Genomic DNA, 15,102 nt, shown 5'->3' with positions numbered 1-15,102 from the left:
ATATTTATAAGCATACATATGTTTCTACCCTAGATCTAAAACATAATTGAATCAAAGAGAATGATCATAAATGGGAATGTGTATCTTAAATTTTAAATAAGGATATTTTTAATAAAAGCCATTTGCACAGAGTCTAAAATCTGGAATTAAATATACTATCTTTTCTCAGCAAAACCTAAGAATTATACTGGCTGAGAGAGGAGTTTGAGTATTGAAAGCAAAGTAAAAAAAATAAAATAAAAATATCCCACAAATGTCTTTTTATTGGAGTGAAAAAATAGTAGAGTAGTTCTTAAATTATCTATCCAGATGTGGGAAATGTGTATCACTTATTCATCTAATTGTAGAGAAATATGTGTTTAAATGTGAGCCTGAGGAAACATAAAGTTATAAGCAAGGATCTGGGAGACAACAATAGAATTAACAGATTCACAAGAGGAATGGAGAAATGAATAGCATCATAATCAAACTAATATGTAAGAAAAATAAAAATAAATAAGCACATAAAAGGAAAACCATTAAGAAAAATAAATAGTAAACAGAAAGTCTTATCATGGAAACATATTCACTTGTTCCATAAAAATAAACAGAATGATAACTTCTATCAATAACAGCCATGTCTAGTTATAACAAAAACATTAAATACTACACTTGATCTTAGCCAAAAGGCCAGGAAGCAATAACATAACAAAGATATTAAATATGGTAAACAAGATTGGGTATAGAAATTTACTTTTAAAGAGAAAAAATTGAGAGATAGAGAGATAGAAAGGGGGAAGGGTACAAAAAGTGATATCAGGAAAATACAAACAAAAAGATAGTAGCACCCATATTAATATCAGAAAATATAAGAAACAGAAAAAACATAGGCATAAAGATATATAAAATTACATAAAACAAACATTACTAATGTTTAAACAGTTTAGAAATGCAAAAGAAACTTGATGAAGAAATTGTAGTCTAAACTTTAATACACCTTTCCCATTCGAAGGGTTACTATCTGGTGGCCAAGAGCTAGAACCAAATATAAAAACAATATCATATTTCATTAAAATGACCCGAATGTGAACTTGTCAAACATTGTATAAAATGAAGTAAAAAAAAAACCAAACAAGCAGTGCAGCAACTGGGAGCAACATACTTGTGAAATGTAGGGATTCGAGCACCAAATTAAGGGGAAAAATTGAATGAATTCCACTGGAAAATTGCTGTGTGGGACAAAAATTCACTACATACTCAGAGCTGTTTGGTCTTCCATACTTGCCTGATAGTGACAATATTGTCAGTCTGAAAATTCAAGTCACTGACTTCAGCCTTGACATAAATGGTAGGTCTGTCTTCTTTATTGGGTAAGTAAATTTTTACAAATACAGAAATGGTGAAGAAAAAACCCTTAATTTTGATAAATTTGTGCTAAATTAAAGGTACTATCTTGTATACATTATATAAAATGCAATAGTTAAAAGAAACTCATTTATTGAATATATGGTCTTAAGTGGAAAGATAAAAGATAATTTGACTAAATGTATTAAATATTTTCATGTTAAAGACAGCTTACTTAATTATGAATATGAGACATGCACTTAAATTACATCTTGGTTAAGCATTCAGAAAGCTTCAGAGTTTTTGGCTTTGAAAAGTTGTAGATATTAAAGTGTTTAAATATATTATGTTGATGATGTCCATTTAAACTACACACATGCAAATAGAATATCTATTTAAATTATGCAAGTATACATTCATGCACTTAGTATATAATGTTTATATTTTTATTTAAAATATATACATATATATCATGTAAGAAATACATATATAATGCATGTCTTCAACATATTCATATTTATCATAAATATCATATGTAACATATGATTTTTGAAGATGATCTTCCACATGGTATATATTCATATACAATATTACAGAAATGCATTTATTCACCCATAATTAATACGTGCCTTATATCTATAAATATATTTTGTTATACTATAAATAAATCTAATAATTAAGTTGTAAATTGAACAGAAATTTAAATAAATTTATTTTACTGAATTATTAAAATATTAAGCAAGTAAATAGACAAATTAGTTTTTTTAAAGGTATAACTTCATATATATGTGCAGAAAACATTTCTTTTTAAAAAAAAATTTTAATATTTACTTATTTTTAAGAGATAGAGTGCGAGTGGGGGAGGGGCAGGGAAAGAGAGAGAGACACAGAATCTGAAGCAGGCTCCAGGTCCCAAGCTGACAGTACAGATCCCGATGTGGGTCTCGAACCCACAGACTGGGGGATCATGACCTGAACCAACATCAGAAGCTTAACCAACTGAGCCACTTAGGCACCCCCAGAAAACATTTCTAAGTTTAACTGTTAAAACTTACATGTCAGTAACTTTTTATTTATAATATTAAAAGATGAATCAGAACTTTAAATCCCCCAAACTGCATATTTCTTTTCCCTGGCTGCCTATTCAAAATTATAAAAGCAACATATGTTGACATACTTATTTCATAAATAGTAATATCTAGCATAAAAAAACATGGCAACACAGAAAAATAAAGGTAATATTTTTTGCGTGTGTGTGTGTGTGTGTGTGTGTGTGTATAGAATGTATGAGTTTGAAATAAGCACCTTATATACCCATGATTGGAAAAAAAATGATATTTTGAACAAAATGAAATAATACAAACCTTGATCTTGTACGAGGTAAAAAAGTAATCCTTTATAGTCTTTCCTATCTTCATTATTATATAAAATGTACTCAATATGAAAGTGTTTACTATATGTTAAGAGCTAGGAAAAGAATGGCATATATTACTATACTGTAGATAAGGAAATTAATAAACATAAAGGCCAAAATTAAAAAAAGAAACATGAAGAATAGAAGGATGGGTAGATAAATAGAAAGGCGGGTTATTTTGAAATCCACAGAGGCTAATTCCTTATGAGAATTTTAAAACAATAACAAATTTAAAATGAAGAAAATTAAGGATGCAAAAGACACACAGCCATAGACAAATAAAAGATGAAAAGAATTAGATGATGATTCTACATATAATAAATTTGAAATATTAGGGGAAATGTGTGATTTCCCATAAAATTATAATTTAAAAATGTGACTAGATGATAGATTATATTTGAATGAAACAATTTCCTTAGAGAAGATTGAAAACATTTTAAAAAGTTACTAGAATTGATGACGCCGCAGCCTAATTCTGTGTAACATCTGAACACATAAAGCTATTCTAGATACAATAAGCATGAAAGCTCCACAACTAAGTTGAGATACTACCTTAATTACACAAAGTTGATAAAGATAATTTTTTAAAATGACTGTAGACCAATCTCAGTCATAAGTGCATAAAATTATAAAGAAATGTAGCAAAAAGTACAGGAGACTCACAGGCCACTGATACAAGATGAGTTCTAGAACATAACAGTCCACTGTTTTCCTGACATATTGTTCAATATTACCTAATTGTGTGTGTGTGTGTGTGTGTGTGTGTGTGTGCGTGCGCGCGCGCGCACGCGCGTGCACATACACTCTGGAATTTGTAGAAAATAAATGGACTTCAATAAAATGCTTGTCTGGGATTAGAACCTTATTCCTTCCATTCCCTCATTAACTTTATTCTTTCAATGTTGATCGGTTAAAATATAGGAGAATTGTATCTTCCAGAGGGTGTAACAAAAAATAATAAAATGGCTTAGGTGTAAAATGATCACTTTTCATTTGGCAAAGTTCCACCTTTCAAAGTTTGGAATTTCACTTTAAATAGTGCACTAGACTGCAAATGAACATATTAGTGTAGTGGAATTTCAAAGGACTGTAAGAGATTGTGGAAACTGAAAAATAGTGTCCTACATCATGTGAGAGGTTGTTTTGATGGCTTCTAAGGACCCTGTAGTGGATGCTATGATGGATCGCTCATATTCCCCACCAGGAATGAAGGACTGACTCCCCACTTTCTCCTTGTCAGAAAGGTTTCATCTGTCAACGATTCTCTGTTGAAGAGAGCTGGTTTTGCTCAAAATAATGCCCATTTCCAGTGATTAATCAATGTTGGGTTACAAGCACCCAGGCTCTCTGTCAACCTTGAGATAATTCTAAGGTGGACTGCCAACTTTGGAACTCCCCATAGAGACAGCTAAAGTCTCCATTCGCTTTGCATGCAGCTCAACTTCTGTCAATGTGTTGCTTTGTTTTCCCCTTCCCTCCACAGGGGTTAACTCAAAACACTCACTAATAAGTTTTTTGCATGCTAATCTCAATCTCTGAGTTGGTTTTCCTAGAAATCAAATCTGCAGACAGTTCCAGGTGTGACTTAAAGAAACAGATTCTGGAATAAGACTTTGCAAGTAGAGTAAAGACGCTATGACCTATGACTGGCACTGGGTGGAACACAGACGCCTTATGGTCCAAGGTTGCGCTGCAAGTTTTTAACCTTCAGAGTTGGTGAACTACAATGGTAGAAGGGAATGCATTCACAGATGTGATATATCCCATATTTGAGAAACAAGGGGGAAATGTTAATTACAAATTAAGTGGAACTGGGTTTCTAATAATGCAGTTTGATTAGACTCTGAAAAAGATAACTAAAAGCTAAGCTTGATAATTGAAAATACAAGCTAAGTGTGAGAGCTAGAGGTCCTCCTGGAGGCATATATTTCTTACCTCAGCAGGCCAGAAAAACCTAAGACCCAGGGAACCACACGTAGGCTTACATGGAGAGTATCCAAGCTTCCATTTAAGGCCTGTTTCCTATTCCAAAACAGATCCTGGTAGGGAAAGAATGGTATTCTGATATATTGAATGAGGATATATAGATTGAGGTGCTCAAAGATTTTAAACTCTCAGAATTCAGTGGACCTCCTAAGCCTGAACAGATTGCTTACATCTTCATATTCATCGTTAGCTGAAGAGAATGCAGAGGCCTCCCTTGCAAGATCTAGGCCAATAAGTAATATTAGTAACTTAACCATTAACGAAGGTTAAGTCACAACATAACCCAATGCAGGTATATTAAACCTGAAAAGAGGGAATTGATTATAGGTCAAGGGATCTGTAGGACCTGACCAGCATGTAAAAGAAAATCTGGGAAGTCTACAGGCGACTGAATTCTGAGTGTGCTCGAATAGGATGGTGAAGATTAAGGCTCACATAGAGAGAATTTATTGATTTGAGGGTTTTCTTCCAACATATAGGATTAACACCGTGGGGAAGCTCTCAGGAGGTGATACACGCATGCTATATGCGTGGCTAAAGATCAAGTTCCTAGGAGCATGGAAAAATCGATGGCTTGTATTATATGAGGGAGAAATGCCAGAACTTTAATTGTAGATAGAGGAATTAAAGAAGGAATTAAAATGTTCGAAGTTGAGAAATGTTGGAGGGAATAAGCTATGTAAGACCTGAAAAGTCAGCCATGGACTCCATTCCCTGGAAGGCCCCAGACGGGACATAATTTATAAAGTATAAGTAGTGGCATGGTGATAAGCACCACTGTATGCTTATACTGCAGCCCCACTATAGGGCAGGGTTGATGGAGGAGCTTTTGTTACAAACCTGCGTTTACTGACAAGTGCCAGTGTTAGGATCCAAAACGATGGATGGCAAGAGGTGACACGTAAGCAGCAAAAGTCAGCTTGGCATACTCATTAGTATGTGTCTTAATGTTTGAGGGGCAGCAATGTGATTTCTGCAGAGTCATAAAAATGTTAACTAGAAAATTCTGTTCTAGTGACAACAAACAGATGGGCAGTTAACAGTGTCAATACCCTACCTGTAAATTAAAAAGAAATCAGTGATGGTTGGTGAGAAAACTGAGTGCTATTCCCCACCCACCCACCACCATTCCTGGTTTATCCCCCTGCAAAGCCATGGTTCTTAACTTTGTACCGAACTTTTAGATCTGAAACTCATTGTGCAAAGAAGTGACTGACCCCAGAAGGAAAAAATCTCACAACACCACAGCAAGTATCCATGGTAATGATTTGTGCAGTCCTTCCTGAAAGGGAACTACTACCATTATTCAGGCAAATATACACTGAGGAAAAAGAAATACACAAATATTCCAAATACAGTTGGACAAAGAGTTCAATTTACAATTAGCACCAGGGAATCTGAAGTGTCATTACAGTCTCACTGTTAGAAGGGGAACATATAAAAGCCAGGATATTACTTTAATTTTAGCCCAAGTGCACTTCTCACTGGGTTAACTGAGTCTGCAGACCCACTGGGGGCTTGTATACCTGATCCCAAGATGAAAACCTGGGATACACATAATTGGTCAATGCCACAACTCTGAAATGGGCTCTAGGAGATATTATGTTTGAGAAAGCTACATGGACACCTTTGAAACTTCTCACCTTCTTCAACCAAGATATCATAAATCAAACACAGTACAATATCTAGTATCTGGACATTTCTTCTTCTCGGTATGTAGAAAGTTGCCAAAAAATGCCAAGAAATGCCTTCAGAAACCATAATTCTATTTTGAGCCCCCTTCAAGTTGTAAAGCAAACTGAATAACTGCAAAGAGAAGTGACCCCCAGAAGAGATGGGACAAATTGTCCAACTTTTGGCAGAGCAGTAGGAGAAGCAGGCAGCCACTAGAGAGGTGAGTAAGAAGGACACAGTTTGGAGTTTTACGGTGGTTTTAAGGCTAAGAGTGGGTTGATGTGAAAATCTCTGGACAGCCACAGACAAAAGAGAATCCATACCGCCTACCTTCTTTTTTCCCCCATGGACTTCCATTTATCAACCACAAGACTTGGGATGGAAGAAAAAAACCAAGAGAAACCCTTGGGTGATGCGTGCATCCAGAGAGTCTGCCTGGGTTTGAAGTGGAGTAGTGAAACTAAAAGAAATCTGTCCCTGTTCTGATTACTAATTTAGAACAATTCAGCAATCTTCAGAATCTGGGGGCAACACATCTTCTTGTGCCAGGATCCATCATTGAGTAAGAGATAGAGTTTTCTGCACTGGGGGAAGAGCTCACTATCCTGCACCTAGAGTTCACCCGAAACACAAGGCATGGGTGGTGTGGCCCATGGGACAGAGAGGAAACCGCACCCACACTGGCCCCAGCGCCTAATTTGAAGCACCACTGGGGGAGAGGCAGAGGGGCATTGAGTACAAGGCAAATGTGGTCGCTGGGAAAGGACCAAGAGCTTGAGAGAGCCTCACATTGGAGTCTTGGCAACTCAGGGTCTGCCAGAGACAGAGGGTGAGCAGGAGGGCAGAAGCTCCTCTCTCCCCCTACCCACTGCCAGCACTTCAAACCATGCACCTTTGCACTCTGGCGGGTATGGAGTACTAGCCAAGTGCAGTCTGCACCTGGATGAGGGATGGAGAACTGAGAGATTCACCTGGTAACAGGCATGAAGGCTGAAACCTGAGGACACTGCTCCTGGATAAACCCTCATGTTCCAGGCCACAAAGTAGCATGAAACTGAGCGGTCCACTGCTGTTTGATGAAGCTGTTAGGGCACTGGAGGTGACTGAGGCAGCAGCAAAGCCCACTCCCCACTTTACTTAGGGCCAGATTGACTCAGCACCCCTCCTTAATGTCCTGACCCAAGAAGTAACATGCCCACATCTGGGCACAAATATAATTATCATTTTGGTGGTTAGACATGCATTTCTAACACACACTGGCTATATCATTATGAAAAGAATGGTACTTATATTATGTACATGCATATATAAATATATGTGCATGCTTCTAAATGTGTATGCATATGTGTATATATGTATGTATATATACACATATACACACATGCTTCTCACATAACTATATGCTCTGTATTTAATATGCATGGAAACAATTTTTTGGAACAAAAACCACATAAAAGGAAATCTATTCAAATTTGTCTCCAGGGCAAGAAATTCTGAGTAATGTCCAAAATTACACATATTACAATCACACTATAAATCAATATTATTAGAAATAAAGTCAAAGAGTTCCCTTTTCAGAACTGCTGGCCCTTTGGGGATTTGGAACTGCAATCAAGGACATATAGAATTCATTTTTCTTTGCAGCTTTATTGAAATAGAGTTGACATAAAATGAACTGCACATATTTAAAGGGCACAATTTAATAAGTTTTGATATATATATATATCAAATATATATATAAATATATATATATATATATATATATATATATATACACATACACACATACTCCTAAAGCTATGACCACAATCAATAATTTCTCCCCTTATGAAATCATGATTCCTAATTCAGTTTCCAACTTCTGGATCTGAAACTCATCGTGTGAAGAAGTGACTGAGTCCTCAAAGGAAGACTCTCGCAACAACACAGCAAATACCCATGGTAATGATTTTCACAGTCCTTCCTGAAAGGGAACTAGTACCATTTATTCACATCCTTGCCTTGGTTTTGATCATAGAAGGAAATCATTCAGTCTCTCATGATTAATTAGGTATAAACTGTAGGTATTTTATAGGCATATCATATTCTGTAGCTTGAAGTATTTCTTCAACCTGAATTAGACTGAGGAAATTTCCTTCTTTTTTAAATGATTTTTTTTAACGTTTATGTATTTTTGAGACAGAGAGACAGAGCATGAATGGGGGAGGGTCAGAGAGAGGGAGACACAGACTCCGAAACAGGCTCCAGAATCTGAGCTGTCAGCACAGAGCCCGACGTGGGGCTCGAACTCACAGACCATGAGATCATGACCTGAGCCGAGTTGGCCACTTAACCGACTGAGCCACCCCGGCGCCCCGGAAATTTCCTTCTAATATTAGTTTGTTGGCGAGTTTTTGAAAGGAATGGATATTGGACATTAGCAAATGTTTGTTTAGTATATACTCATTTTTTTTGTTTAGTTTGTTATTAGAATAATGCTAGCCTCATAGAATGATTAAAGCTTTTCCTTATTTTCAAATTTTGGAATAATTTATGTTGGAATATTATTTTCTTTCATTAAAGACTTGACACAATTCCCTGGTAAGGGCATGTGTATCTGGAGTTTTGTTGTGCATGTTAACTAAAAGTCTAATTTTTAAAATAGACAGAGACATGTGCATACTATCTATTTATAATTAGGTTTGTCAGTTTCTTTCTTTGAAAGAAATTAGAAAATTGTTAAATTTATTAAGATAAAGTTGCATATTATCATCATTAGTAGTACTTGGAATATCTGTAGTTATGTACTTCTCTCATTCTTGAGAAATAGAGAAATTGGCTTTTTCTCTATTTTTTGCTGATTAGTTTGGGTAAATTTTATCAATTTTCTTGATAATTTCAAAGAATCAGCTATTGCTTTCAGAGATTTGAATGACAAGAAGAATTCAACAGGCCATTGCTGGCTTTTAAGATGAATGGGGCTATATGCAAGGACCAGAGAGAAGCTACACAGAGCTGAGTCTTGGTCAACAGCCAACAAGGGGGTCTTACAGTTGAACTGAATTCTGTAAATAGCAGCATAAGCATAAGTTTGTTAGAGAAGCCCAAGCTACAGAAAGGAACGCAATTGACTAACACCTTGACTTCAGCTTTGTGAGATCCTAAGCAGTGAATTCAGAAAAACCAATCATACCATCTCAGATTTCTGAGGTAGAAGACTGGGAGATAATAAATGAGTGTTATTTTAAACTTCTAAATTGTAATTTGTTATGTAGCAATAGAAAACTAATAGATAGACAATATTAAGTTACTGTAAACAAGAGTGTGTGATATCAGTGCAAAGATAGACATATAGTTCAATGGAACAGAGTCTAGCAATATACGGACATAAATATATATGCACAATATTCATACATATGTATACATATACATGTTTATATATGCATACACATACGTGTTTATTATGCATATATAAAAAAATCCAAAGTCAAATAATTGTCTAAACTGGTACCAGAGCAATTCATTGGTGCAGGAAAATCCCTTGAAGAAATTGTTCTGGAAAAATTTGATATCTGCATGATGAATTAATCACCTGACCCTTATATCATTCCTTACTTAAAAATCAATTAGGGATAGGATAGACCTAAAGGTAAAACTAAAATAAGAAAGTTTCTGAAGAGAAGCCAGGAACATTTATTTGTACCTTGAGATACGCAAAAATTTCTTACAGAGGACACAGAAAAAGCAAACCATAAAAGAAAGTGATGATTTGGGCTTGTCAAAATTAAAACTGGGGTAAATCAGGGAGCCTGGGTGGCTCAGTCGATTAAGCGTCCAACTTCGGTTCAGGTCATGATCTCATGGTTTGCGAGTTCGAGCCCTGCATCAGGCTCTGTGCTGACAGTTCAGAGCCTGGAACCTGCTTTAGATTCTGTGTCTCCCTCTCTTTCTGTCCCTCCCCAACTCATGCTCTGTCTCTCTCTCTCTCAAAAAGAAGATAAACAAACATTAAAAAATTAAAAAAAAAAAGTTTATGTAAATCAAATTAGGAAAATAAACAAGAAAACTCTGAGGGAACATTTTTACAGTATATGTTTCAGACACAGGGCTAACGTATAAAATCCACAATAAACTCGTACAAGTCAATGATAAAAACACAAACAACCCAGTTAAAAATGGGTAATAAGTTTGAACAGACATTTCACAAAAAAGGATGTACTCCCTGTGAAAATGATAAACATAACTTGGTGAGGCTTGGAGCAACTGGGAATCTCATACATTATTGATAAGAGCTTAAAATGGTATAATCATTTTGGAATACGTTTGGCTGTTTTTTAAATTGAACATATTTCTATCCCATTACTCCAAAATTCCCCTTCTATCTAATGTAAATTATAGCATACACCCACAAGTAATCTTACACAAGAATTTTCCTACATTTCACTCATAATAGCCAAAATTAGTCATAGTCCTAATGTTTGTCAACAAGAGAAAATATTGCAGTATATTTATTGAATGGAACATTGTTTATAAATAGAAAAGAACTCCTGCTGTTATCCACTGCTGGTAAATTCATATAGAATCACTTTGTAAATGAAAGAAGCTTGATATACAAAAATACAGGCTATGAAACTGTAGAATAAAGAAACTAACCTACAGTGATAGAAATCATTCTTGACAGACTGGAAAAACAAGAAGTGCTAGAATTGGAAGGCTTGGTATGAGACATACAGTCCTGAGAGTGGAAAATGGACAAATTATTATGTCTTGCATATCCCATCACAAAAAGTAAGCACAATGTCTGCTAAGTCTCTGTGTTCTGGAAGCAGCATATTCCTTATCTGGCTAATAATGCTTCAGCCAATATATTGAGTGGCATGAGTGACAAAAAACATTGACAGCTTTCAGTAGTATCCAAATCAGGAAAGGGCTCTGCAGCAGTTTTGGGCTAAAATATGAGGAGTTTTGCTTCTTGTACTGTTTTTGGAAGATTTGTGCTGGAAAAAATGCCATGTGGAGTTAATGGCAAGCCCCAGTAGGAGAAACAAAATGAGTACTTTCAGTGTTCCGGAGTAAAGCCAGGCCATTTGCAGTAGGGGATTACATGACTTATGGAAAATTCATTTTGACACACTGCTATTGAGATGGAGCTTCTGACCATCAGACACAAAAGAGATCGTGAGGCCAAAACTTCCTGTAATGAGCTGAGTATCATTCACTAACGCCACCATGAGAACAAGTCTATCAGTAATGTGTTGAAAGTCAGAAGTGGTGCATCCAGGATCAAATAGGAGTAGGACCTGAGTATAAACAAGTTCTAGTTCCATGAACAGGTCACTCATACTGTCATGTCACCCATCACAATTTACCAACAATGAGCAGTACCTGTGTCTACATGGGCATTCCTTACGACCAGCTGACACAGGGGAAAATAGCCCAAATTTGGTTCACAGTTGTGATGTGGCTTGGAATGTGGGTAGAGGTTAAAAGTTACTGTGACTGCATGAAAAACTCACTCCTGAAAGATACTCACGAGAGAAAACTTCTGAAATGGCAGAACTTCACACCTGATCATCCACTTTGGATGGGAAGAACTATAGTCTGATGTTAGAATATCCATGGATATGGACATGGTTAGAATATACATGGCTGGAAGGAGAAAGAAGCCTAGAAAGAGAAAGATGGGAAAGTCAGGAAGAAAGGAGTACAGGGTAAAGGGTTTTGAATAGACATGTAAGACTGGACATACCCTTTGTGTTCTTGTCACACTCAAAGCATTCAACATGGAAGAGACATTAAATGACTGGGTAAACATTGTAACTCGGCAAGTTGACATGAGCCATCTTGTGTCATTTGCCAATCTGTTGCTGGCTTATTGAACATGAGTATAGTAACCATGCTGCAGGATTGAAGACGATAGGTGGGCTCAACAGTGTGGGCTCCTAGTTAACAATGTTGACGTAACTAACACTGTAACTATTTGGGGACGTTTCAAACTGCACCCATATAAGATGGCAAACTTAATCAATAAATCCATGTATTCCGACTACTCCACTGGCCATTCTTTGATCTCTCTCCATCTCTTCAGGCCTCCTATTCCCTGAGACCCAACAGCATGTAAATTAGGCTAATCAATCACCTTGGAATAACCTCGAAGTGTTCAAGTAAAAGAAAGAGTTGCACATCTCTCACTTTAAATCAAAGCTAGAAATGATAGAGCTTCTTGAAGAAGGCATTACAAAAGCTGAGACAGGCCAAAAGCTAAGCCATACCTGTACCAAGAGTTAGCTTCTTTGGTATAGAAAAGAAAAGTTCTTGAAGAAAATTATAAGTGCTACTTCAGTGAACACATGGGAAATAAGAAAGTGAAACAGCCTTATTGTTAATATGGAGAAAATTTTAGTGGTCTGCATAGAAGATCGATCCAGCCACAACCTTTTCTTAAGCCAAAGCCTAATCCAGACAAGACTCTAACTGTCTTCAATTCTATGAAGGCTAGGTCAGGTAAGGAAGTTGCAGAGGAAAATGTTGAAGCTAGCAGAGGTTGGCTTATGAGGTTTAAGGAGAGAAGCCATCTTCATCACATAAAACAACAAGGTGAAGCAGCAAGTGCTGATGTAGAAGCTGCAGCAAGTTATCCAGAAGGTCTAGCTAAGACAGATAATGAACCATCACTAACCAAGAGATTTTCAATGTTTATAAAATCATTTTTTTTATAAAATCATTTTCTATTGGAAGAAGATTTCATCTAGAACTTCCACAGTTAGACAGGAAACGTCAATGCTTGGCTTCAAAGCTTCAAAGGAAAAGCTGGCTCTCTGGTTAGGGGCTAATACAGCTGGAGACCTTAAGTTGAAGCCAGTTCTTTTGCCATTCTGAAAATCCTAGGGTCTTTAAAAATTATGCTGAATCTACTCTCTCTGTGTGCTGTAAATGGAACAACAAAGTCCGGATGACGGTATATCTGTTTACAACATGATTTCCCGGATATTTTAAGCCCACTATTGAGACCTCCTGGAGAAAAGATTCTTTTCAAAATATAAATTTTCAATTACAATGCACTGGTCATCCAAGAGTGTTGATGGAGATGTACAAGGAGATTAATGTTGTTTTCACGCCTGCTAACACAACATCCATTCCGTAGCCCAGGAATAAAGACTCATCTCAACTTTTGAGGCTTATTATTTAAGAAATAAATTTTGTAAGGATGTAGCTGCCATACATAGTGATTCCTGTGATGTATCTGGATAGAGCAAATTGGAAGTCTTCTGGAAAGGATTTACCATTGTAGATGCTACTAAGAATATTTGTGATTCTTAGGATGAGAACAAATGATTGACATGAACAGGAATTTGGAAAAAGTTAACTTTGAGGGGCTCAAGACTCTATTGGAGGAAGTAACTATAGATGTGGTAGAAATAGCAAGAAAACTAGAATTAGAAATGAAGCATGAAGATCTGACTGAATTGCTGCAATCTCATAACTTTAATAGAAGAGGAACTAATTTCTGTGGATGAGCACAGAAAGTGGTTTATTTTTTGTTATTGTTGTTTAAAGTTTTATTTAAACTCTAGTTAGTTAACATATAGTGTAATACTGGTTCCAAGAGTAGAGTTTAATGATTCATCACTTAGATATAACATCCGGTGCTCATCAGAACAAGTGCTCTCCTTAATGCCCATTACCCATTTAACCCATTCCCCACCTAACTTCCTCCATCAACCCTCAGTTTGTTCTCTATAGTTAATGGTCTCCTAAAGTTTGCCTCCCTCTCTTTATTTTCCTTTCCCTGTGTTCATCTGTTTTGTTTCTTAAATTCCACATATGAGTGAAGTTGTATGGTATTTGTCTTTCTTTGACTTATTTCACTTAGCATAATACACTCTGGCTCCATCCACATCACTGCAAATGGCAAGACATCATTCTTCTGATGGCTGAGTAATATTCCATTGTATATTATTACCACATCTTCTTTATCCATTCATCCACTGATGGACATTTGAGTTCTTTCTGTAATTTCATTATTGTTGATTATGCTGTTGTAAATATTAGGTTAAATATGGCCCTTTGAATCAGCATTTCTGTATCCTTTGTTTAAATTTCTAATAGTGCAATTACTGGGTTGTAGGGTAGTTCTATTTGTAACTTTTTGAGGAACCTCTGTACCATTTTCCAGTGTGGCTGCACTAGTTCGTGTTCCCACCAACAGTGTAAGAGGGTTCCCCTTTCTCCATATCCTCACCAACGTTTATTTTTTCCAATACCTAATTTTAGCCAAGGAAAGTGGTTTCTTGAGATGGAAACAACTTATGGTGAAAATGCTGTTAAGATTGTTGAAATGGCATCAAAGGATTTATCACATCAACTCAGTTTTTAAAGCAGTGGCAGGGTTTGAGAAGATTTACTTCAATTTTGAAAGTTCTACTGTGGATAAAATGCTATCAAACAGCACTGTATGCTACAGAAAAGTCGTTCATGAAAAAAAAAGAGGCAACTAATGTGGCACACTTTATTGTTGTCTTATTTTAAGAAATTGCTACAGGAGCGTCTGGGTGACTCAGTTGCTTAAGCATCCGACTTTGGCTCAGGTCATGATCTCACAGTTCGTGGCTCTGTGCTGACAGATCAGAGCCAGGAGCCTGCTTCAGATTCTGCATCTCCCTCTCTTTCTACCCCTCCCCAGATCGTGCTCTGTCTTTTCTCTGTCTCTCAAAAATAAATAAATG

The 15,102-nt window shown here is 36.3% G+C and overlaps 1 pseudogene; it reads right to left on the bottom strand.

Moving 5' to 3' along the window:
* Positions 1-567: 567 nt before the first annotated feature.
* Positions 568-681, bottom strand: LOC112864851 (U2 spliceosomal RNA; annotated as a pseudogene).
* Between the last annotated feature and the right edge of the window lie 14,421 nt (positions 682-15,102).

This window comes from Puma concolor, chromosome E4 (genome assembly GCF_028749965.1).
Source record: "Puma concolor isolate L17-30 chromosome E4, mPumCon1.1.hap2, whole genome shotgun sequence".
NCBI lineage: Eukaryota > Metazoa > Chordata > Mammalia > Carnivora > Felidae > Puma > Puma concolor.
Note: the sequence above shows the minus strand (reverse complement) of the source record. Positions and strands in the feature narration are given on the sequence as shown.